The sequence below is a fragment of the Hakea prostrata genome, chromosome 2 (assembly GCF_041222555.1).
Source record: "Hakea prostrata isolate BN-2017 chromosome 2, UWA_Hpros_2, whole genome shotgun sequence".
In the NCBI taxonomy this organism is placed as follows: Eukaryota; Viridiplantae; Streptophyta; class Magnoliopsida; order Proteales; family Proteaceae; genus Hakea; species Hakea prostrata.
Window position 1 is genome coordinate 50,120,453 of NC_142601.1, and position 9,023 is coordinate 50,129,475.

Genomic DNA, 9,023 nt, shown 5'->3' on the forward strand with positions numbered 1-9,023 from the left:
GTGCCTAAAGGAGGGCACCAAGAAAAGATCTCTCCAATGGAGGCGCACGTCACCTATGCTCTCTACGTCGGCTTTCCGATAGACTTGGCCTACACCGTCCCGAATGCCATGTGGGCAAGGCACCCCCAAAAACGGGACTTGAGCTCTTTCTTCTCTATTTTGGGATTCCTTCCTTCATTGTTTCATCCACAAAAACAAGCAATTTCTCCCCCTTTGGACCTCTTAAAAGAAAAACAAACTTGCCCATCCATAAACCACATGGGATAACTCAAGTAATGGGCCATCCCCTACTTGGAGAGAAACCCAAGCCATACAAAATCATCTTAACCTTCTATTTAACAAGTGAATATATTCACTGAAACAAACAAATAAAATATTGAACATGTGTTGTACCCAAAAAAATACTAAGTATGTGTAAGGCTTCTTCTATACAATAGTTGAATGATCATTCCATGGACATTTAGGATCTTTCTTCCGTGTGTGGTACTATATTGGGGTAATCCCTAATTGCCAGATTGGTGACTTGCTTTGCACCATAGAGGACCCCAGTCCCTAAATTCATCAACAATAACTGAAAATTGAACATCATTATGTGGTGACCTTCCAGCACCGTAGCGGATCCAAGTTCCAAAATTTATCATCCGTAGATAAAGCCTGACCATAGACCAACATAAACCCCCCTTTTTTTTTTCTTTTTCTTTTCTTTACAAAAAATAAATAAAACATCTTTATGAAAAGGGGATAAAGAGGATTACAAGGAAAAATAAACACTCAGACTGGCAACAACAACTGCCCCAGTACACCCATCGCTCACCAGTTCCTTATCAAGTGGTATACTCAGTTGAGGGAGGATCCCCTGACCAAGAACCTTCTTTAAGAAAACTTTTCACTCACTCAAAAAGAGAGAAAAACAAACTGCGAAACAGCAAAACCAAACTAACAAGCCAAAGAACCACATATTAACTACTCTCTTTTTTTTCCTCTCATTCTTTTCCCTAAAGAAAAGGGCAGCCGATCCTTATTTGAATGTGGATTTCTTACCGCACAGTTAATATTAACAAGAATAGTGAGTTAAGATCTCTCTCGCTAAATTCACGTGTAAAGCCCAAATAAGGATGGAAATTCAGAGCATAAATATCAACTCCCTCCCACAAGCGCTACAACTTGAACGAAGTCCACTAGACATTTGTTGGAGTTCTTATCAACCAAACCTCTCTTCCCAAGCAAGGTCTCTAAGGCTCTGCCTGATCCTTGTTTATGATCATAGCTCATTTTCCTTTCTCACTTGTCTTTGAGTCTTTATTTGCTTAGGAGAAATCAACGATGGATTCAGGCAGGCTTCTTATGTTAATATGTTTACTAGGCTTCCTTCTATGGGTGGCTAAAGCTAGAACTATTGAGACTCGGCTTCTCAAATCAAAACATAAAAAAGGAACCTCGAAAGGTGAAACTCCGACTGGAACGCCATCACCAGCATCTGCACCGAGAGATGCTTCAGAGCCGCCACCAGGTGATGATGATTCACAGGGTACAGTGTTTGATGTCACCAAGTATGGAGCAGTTGGCGACGGGAAAACAAATAATAATAAGGCCTTCCTTAATGCATGGGCCGCTGCATGTAAATCTACTGAACCATCCAGCCTTTTGGTCCCAAAAGGTGACTACTTTCTTACTTCAATCATGTTTAGTGGTCCTTGTGGAAACAAGAAATCTCCTCGTGTTGAGATAAGCGGCAAATTAATAGCTCCAACTTCCTCGGGATCTACCGAGTCATGGATCACATTTGATAGTCTAAACGAGCTAGATATCACTGGGTCCGGAATTGGATCTCTGGATGGTCAAGGAGAAGCCTCTTGGGGCAATAGTTGTGATCACACTGGCAATTCAAACTGCAAAATGGCTGAATCAGTGAGTTATTGTATTTTTACATGGAAACAATTGGATCCTTAATATTTGTTTCCCTTTTTGAACTTTTGCTTTTGTTGCAGACCTTGCGCCTTTTTAAAATTACTGGCGGATCATTAAGCGGCATCACTTTAATCAACAGTAAGGCTTTTCACATAGGTATTGTTGAAAGTAGTGACATTACCGTCCATGATATCAATATCCAAGCCCCTGCGACGAGCCGAAACACTGACGGTGTGCACATCGGCGACTCATCCGGCATCACCTGTTACTAACAAGTAATATTGGAACCGGTGATGATTGTGTTTCTGTCGGAGATGGTACTTCCAACATTTTAGTCTCCAATGTGAATTGTGGACCAGGTCATGGCATCAGGTAATGACATATTAATCATGCTTAAATACTTTGATAAATCTCCTAGTAATTAGTACATCAGATCTGAAACAATAAAGGAGTGTTACAGGAAAAGCAACTAGCACAAGCACCCTGAGCCCAAATAGGATTAGATCGGGCCTGTATTTGAAGTTAGGTGTGGGCTAGGTTCATCATATATAAAGCATGTGCTTGATATAAATGGGCTTTGATGAGCTTCATTATTTCCATGATATTATGGGCATTAAAGCTTGGGCTTAGCCCTAGTAGGATGCAACGGGTTTGCAAGTTCCATGACTAAATGGGCACATGATAATCAAGGTGAACTAGGGGTGGGCAGTTGTTGGGAAAACCCCACTAGGGTTGGTCTGGGTCAAGTTTACGCTTGGCCCTAGCAGGGGTACGCAGGGCTAGGTATTAGATTATGGCTCCTACAGTTGGGTTAAATTTGAAAGCCCCCTCCACTGCCAAAAAAAAAGAAACAAGAAAAGGAGGGATGATGAAAATTGTTTCAAACGACTTTCTCCAAGTTTTATTGTTTGTTTTGCAGCTTGGGAAGCCTTGGGAGATATCAAAATGAAAAGGAAGTGAACGGTATCACAGTGAAGAGTTGTACTTTTACTGGAACTGACAATGGCGTCCGGATCAAAACATGGCCAGCATCAGAAGACAACAAAGTTTCTAATGTTATATTTGAGGATCTTATCATGAAAAATGTGAAAAGCCCCATCATCATCAACCAAGAATATTGTGACAAGAACCACTGTGACTCCTCGGTAAGTTCGATGAGCCCAATGAGTAAAATAATGTGACATCAACAAAACACTACCCAATTTGATTGTACAGAGCCATTGACAATCTCTCTCCAAGCACAATTAGCACTTTGTTAGAATCACTCTCTTTTCATCAAGTTAATACATATATGCTCCCCACCCAATTAGACTTCGTGTGTGAGCTCACCTTGTCTAGGTTGGCATAAGTATGTTCGTATAACCATCCCCTTTTGTGTTTGATAGAAGGGAGGTAGGTCGATCAGGTCATAGGAGAGGATCCTGATTGCTCTACCTCATCTTTTTCACTTGAAGGCTGGTAATTATATATTGGCTTTGTAAACCTTGTATCTAATATTACTAATGGCATTTATTAACCCTACCCAATGCACAGCCTTCACGTGTGAAGCTCACAGACATTCTTTTCAAGAACATCAAGGGTACATCTGCCACCAAGGAAGCAGTTACCCTCATATGTAGTGAAGCCGTACCATGCGAAGGAGTACAGCTCGTTGATATTGAATTGAAATCAAGTGATGGTGACAGCACCTCTGTTTGTGAGAATGCAAAAGGGGTTGCCTCGGGTGTTCAAATGCCAAGTGCGTGTTTTTGAGTCCATTTAATTTTGATTCTCGTACATCTGTGTACTTGGCTTCTTATGTATTACTTTTAAAGAGTGATTCCTCAAGTTGGAGTATCTAGTTGTGTTTGGTTCAAGTACCTCAGCAAAGGAGAAACTATGGAAGGAGAAAAGCATCTTAGACCTTCTCCATTTAAACATAACTACCTGCCTATATTACGACTTCTCTTTGACTTGATTCAAAGTTCAATATATTGAAATTTAATTTTCTTACTAAATATTCAATCTTTGATGGTTGCTTTGTCTGGTTGCAAGGAAATTGAAGGAAGGGAAGGGAAATTTTCGTACTTAAAAAAGCAAATTTTCTAATAATTCATATTCATTACTCTAAGAAACAATATAAATACCTTCAAATAATTTAGAAGTTGATTATTAGATTTCACTTTACTTTGCATCCGATCCGCTTCGATTTCCTGATGTAAATCATACTAACATACTACTTTTATAAACGCATGAACTCATGGGGGATGATAACATTTTTATTCCTAGAATACCCTCAATTACTCGCCAAAAGGGTTTCGTTACTTATGTAAAAAAATTGTTCTTGTACATGCTCATTAATTAGTCTTTTATTCTAATTATATATTAATATTAATTGCAATGAATCCCCTCCATTAAAACCCAACTTATGATCTTCTTGATATTCATGCATAGATCCCAACTGTCTCAAATCCCATTAGAGAATTAAATCTATTAAAAAATCCTTTACCCCACCCCCCCCAAACAAAAAAAAAAAAAAAAGAGATGTAGAAAAACGTCACTATGTTATTAAGAATATATCCAATCGTTTATTTATAGAAAAGGGAAAAGAAAAATATATTCATTTGCAATTTAGTATTAATTATAATTAATCATCTCAAGTAAAGCCCAACCTCTTGATATTCATGCTTAGAATCAACCATCTCAATTCTCATACGAACTCCATATACTACAATAGCCTTCATAAATAAATAAAAAAATTGTACGAAAATACCACTACCAAATGAAATCAAGTGATCATTACACCTATAATTATTCAAAAACCAACAAATACTCACTTGCATAGCGTGTAGTACTTTACTAGTTATACAAAGTGCGTGTATTCCTATTTCGTGGCAAATTTTAACTTGATGAATTTATTCTCTATTTTAATTGAAATACCTTTATTTTCTTATTACCTATCATTTATTTACCTATTATTTTCTATTCATTTTTGTGGTCACATATTCTTGGTAATTTATTTAATACCTTTTAAAAAATATCTTCAAAGTAAGTTTGTGCCTCCTCTACAATTTCAAAAAGAAATCTTTATTGGAAATTTAGTTAACTTTCTTTTATTTTCTTTTCTTTTCTTTTTTTCCGTAGAAATCTTCTCCTGAATTTCCACTTTATTGATCCTGAGGGCTTTTATCAGGTATTGATGATGCATGTTCTTCCTTCGACAAAAAGTAAAGGCAATTTCGTTTCATTGTTGAAATTTTAAATTTGTTTTTCATTGTATTGTAGAAAAACTATTACCTCTCAATTAAGATATTGAGCAAGGTTTCTTTTGATTACCAAAAAAAAAAAAAAAAAGCAAGGTTTCTTTTGAATGTGTGGCTTATACATGAAGTGCTTCATTGGGGACGTCTATATTTCTCTATTGATAGGGGGAATGCAGTTGGAAAGAAAGGGAAACCTTGGTAGTTCTTGGAGAATTTGGAAAGTGAGGGTGATGGGTCTAAAATCTACTCAGCCCTTAGATTATTGATGAATGATCTGCAAAATAACGTTAGACATGGCCCAACCGTGGGGGTCGAGAGGCCACCTCCAAAGGCTAAGTCAGTTAAGGAACTAATCACAAAGCTCCAGCTAAGTGCAGAGCTAAATTTGAGTAGAATAGTAAGGGAAAGGATTCAGTTACCTCAATCGTGTGTAGGCTACCTGATTTTATAGTTTTACCTTGAATTTTTGATCGTTGGATTCGTTCGTGCCTTTTCTTGGTGACCGTTAGATCTTGCGGTTGAACTCCTTTTATGGAGTTGTGGGTGGTTTCCTTTGCTCACACGATCCTTCATTCCATGATTGTGGCAGTTGCCATATCTTACACGATTGCCAACTCTTGTTAGTGATAGCAACCGTTTTTAGATCGGTTATCTATCCTGATTTTCATGGGATCTTGCTTGTCTTTGGAACCGCAAGGTTCCTTCCTTATCACGCTAGTGATTAGACCAGTTTGTTCAAACCCAACAGCGGTCGGACCGTTCTTAACCGGAGTCAAGGATCGAACTGAGGATGAACCCGGTTTGGTAATAATCTCCCCGTATCATGAGCCCCCCAGACCACACGTCCAAGAACACCGAGGGCTTGGTTTGGTTTCAAGACCATGGATTGTTTCAATGGAGAATTTGAACGGTTAGTCGTTCCCTTGGATGTCAAGTCCGATTTATTACTCTATGTTGATGTTTTTCTTGGGCCACCCAAATTTCTCATATTTTACGCGGGGGCCGACACGTGTCCATTCCAGGCGCGATCATCATTGCTTTCAAGTTCGAAATGACAACTTTTTCTAAACATCTTGTTCATAATCTTTTGAAACGTCTCCCAATCACGATCGTTGATTTAGACTAATCCTGACCGTACATGCAATTGCTTCTTTGCCTATTAAAATCCTTCACTTTTTTCAAATTTCATCTTCTTATTTGCAATTTGAACTTCGTCATTGCCTCTTCTATGCTCTGCAAGTCTTTCGTTCTTCAAGCTTTGTTCCTATCCGATGAACAAGTAAGATCATTGACTCTTTTATGCTTTTCTTACTTGCAAGGGTTTTATGAATCAGGAACAGTTTTGATTATTCAGGTAAGGTTTGGGAAAAATGAGTTGTTTTCCTTTTTTGCTTTTTTATCTGTGTAATATGTATAATATCACCCATACAAATTGAAGTAAGATTGAAATTAAGAAACCCAGCTCAACCCAATCAGATTTCACCCCTAAATTTAGATAGGGAAGGAAGGACGAAAGAAGCTGTAAGGGATCATCGAACACTAGGTTGGTTGCAAATTAAATTAACAAGACTTTGGTCAATGGTATTGTTTTCACTAAAACAGTTGAAAAATCAATGCCGCGTTGGATGATATTTGTTTATTTCTTCAATGGCAGGAGTGTTGTTCCTCCGTTTGACTTGGCTGTTTTGTTTATGTAATTCGTGTACTAAAATTTTTAAAGACTCTTACTGGAGATATACGAAATCCATTAAAAAAGATATCAAAATAATTATTATAACTTATATCCTAGAAAAAATTATTCTTTACATTAAACATTCATATGGAGGGAATTGTTTGATCAAATCACACCGAGGTTACACTAATCTAAGTGCAATAGGATTTCATATATATATATATATGACGATAGTGAAAAGTAGTTACAATTAAAAAAGTGCCAATGTGACCTTCATTTGATGGAAAGATGACTGATAAGGTTGATTATTTCTCATCATCTTCTATACATGTCTTTGGTAAAATACAATCGGATCTACCAATGAAATTGTCTATGTCACGGTTCATTTATTATGTCTGAAAATGAATTGATTTGTAGGCGTTCCTCAAGACATTTAATAGTCACCAAATTGTTTTAGATTTGAGAGAGAGAGATGACTAATCAATGATAGCTATTAATGCGTTTAAGAATTTTCAAAAATTTGAGTATGGGTGAATAATTTGTTTGGGTTTAATTGGATAATATCTTAGTCATTAGCTTGTCATTTGAAAACACATAATGTACTTAGCCATGAAGTGTCACTGACATTATTTGAATATATGTCACTTAATATTTATTTAGATTTAATAAAAATAATGCATTAGTTATTAACTAATCATTTGATAACATAATATATTTAGCCATAGTGTCATTGACATTTGTTTTGGATGATGTTTGGTGGGATTTTGCTTGGGGGCAGTGCCTACGTGGCACTGCTCCAAGCAGCGAACGGTCAAGATTAAAAATTGGACTCTTGATTAAATCATCATCGTACATTTTACTCATGTGCATAAAAATGATTTTAAGTGAAACAGACTCGGTTCGGTTTGTACGATTCACAACGAACCATTACAAAACCAAAATCCTATTAAAAAATTAAAAAATCGTCGTCTTCTTCTTATGAACTGTTCATCCCGTCACAAGGATCATTGCGTGATACAAGTGGGCTTCAAGAATTTGATTTTATTTGACTGCAGAAGAAGAAGAAAATGATGATGACTGTTGGCACAACCAGAACTGTAAATGGCTCGCTCGGCCCGTGCAGAGAGTCAGGACCCTCTCTCACCGCCCCTTCTGTACGAGCAACCACCGCCCTTTCCCTCTCTCTCCCTCTTCTCTCTTCTCTATTTGAGTTCAGATTTAGAATGTAGCAGCGAAGTCATGTGGTGGGTTAGGAGAGAAATTAATGGAGCTGATGGCGGAAACAACGCCTGAGATTTGTTGGGTTTTGAAAGATCTCCATTAATTGGATTCTGGGGATGAGGAATGTTTCTTTGAAGTGGGTTTCAACCGATATCCTAAGAAATTCGAATAAGAGATTTGGCTTTTTTTTCTTCTCAAATTTCAGTTACAAACCCTTATCTATTTTACCCAAAGAAGAAAAAGGAAAATCAATGCTCCGCCTTTCTTTGTCTCTGTGTCTATTTTCTCGTATGGTTACAACCGATTCGAATAAGTGTTCGGCATTTCCCATTTTCAAGTGATCGATTGATCTTCTACTTGCAGTTGCGGGGCAAATCGGATGATTGGGAGAAAGGGTTTTATTTCGGACAATGCTCTCCATCTTTGCAAATCTAATTGAAAGATCACTTCTGTGGGGAAGATTCTGAGAATCACCTTTGCTGTTTTAATTTACCTTTGCTTCAGCAAATTCCTTGAGTACTATGAAAGAAGATTCAATTCCTTCTTCTTATTAAAGATTAAAGATTCTCTAAAAGCTTTAGTCTTCTCAAAGCGAGTCGCATTCCTGCTAGATTCTGCTCGTTCCTCTGCTGGTAAACTATGGCTACATCTCATTCCCACCAGAAGGCTGGAACAATGGAAGATAAAATTATTGTCGGAAAATCCCTCTATCTCTCTCCTCCCCTGCTGACCTATTTATTTTCTTTTGAAAAAATATTTCCTATTTATACCATCAGAAATTTGGGAGACGTTGGGGGTCTGGTCTTCTCTATCGTGAGAGAGAGAAAAAAAGCGAGCAAGAAAAGGGAAAATGGAGAAACGAAGAAGACAAGAAGTGAAAGCAAACGAAAGGATCGTTTATGATTCGTCAGGTCGTGCTTAGTCTTGGTTCAAAATGAATTGGTTTGAGTTGCCTGAACTGTTTGGGTTAAGTGGAAAAA

At 37.5% G+C, this 9,023-nt stretch overlaps 1 pseudogene; it reads left to right on the top strand.

Annotated features, from left to right (window-relative positions):
- Nucleotides 1-1,323: 1,323 nt before the first annotated feature.
- Nucleotides 1,324-3,660, top strand: LOC149024691 (exopolygalacturonase-like; annotated as a pseudogene).
- Nucleotides 3,661-9,023: the final 5,363 nt, after the last annotated feature.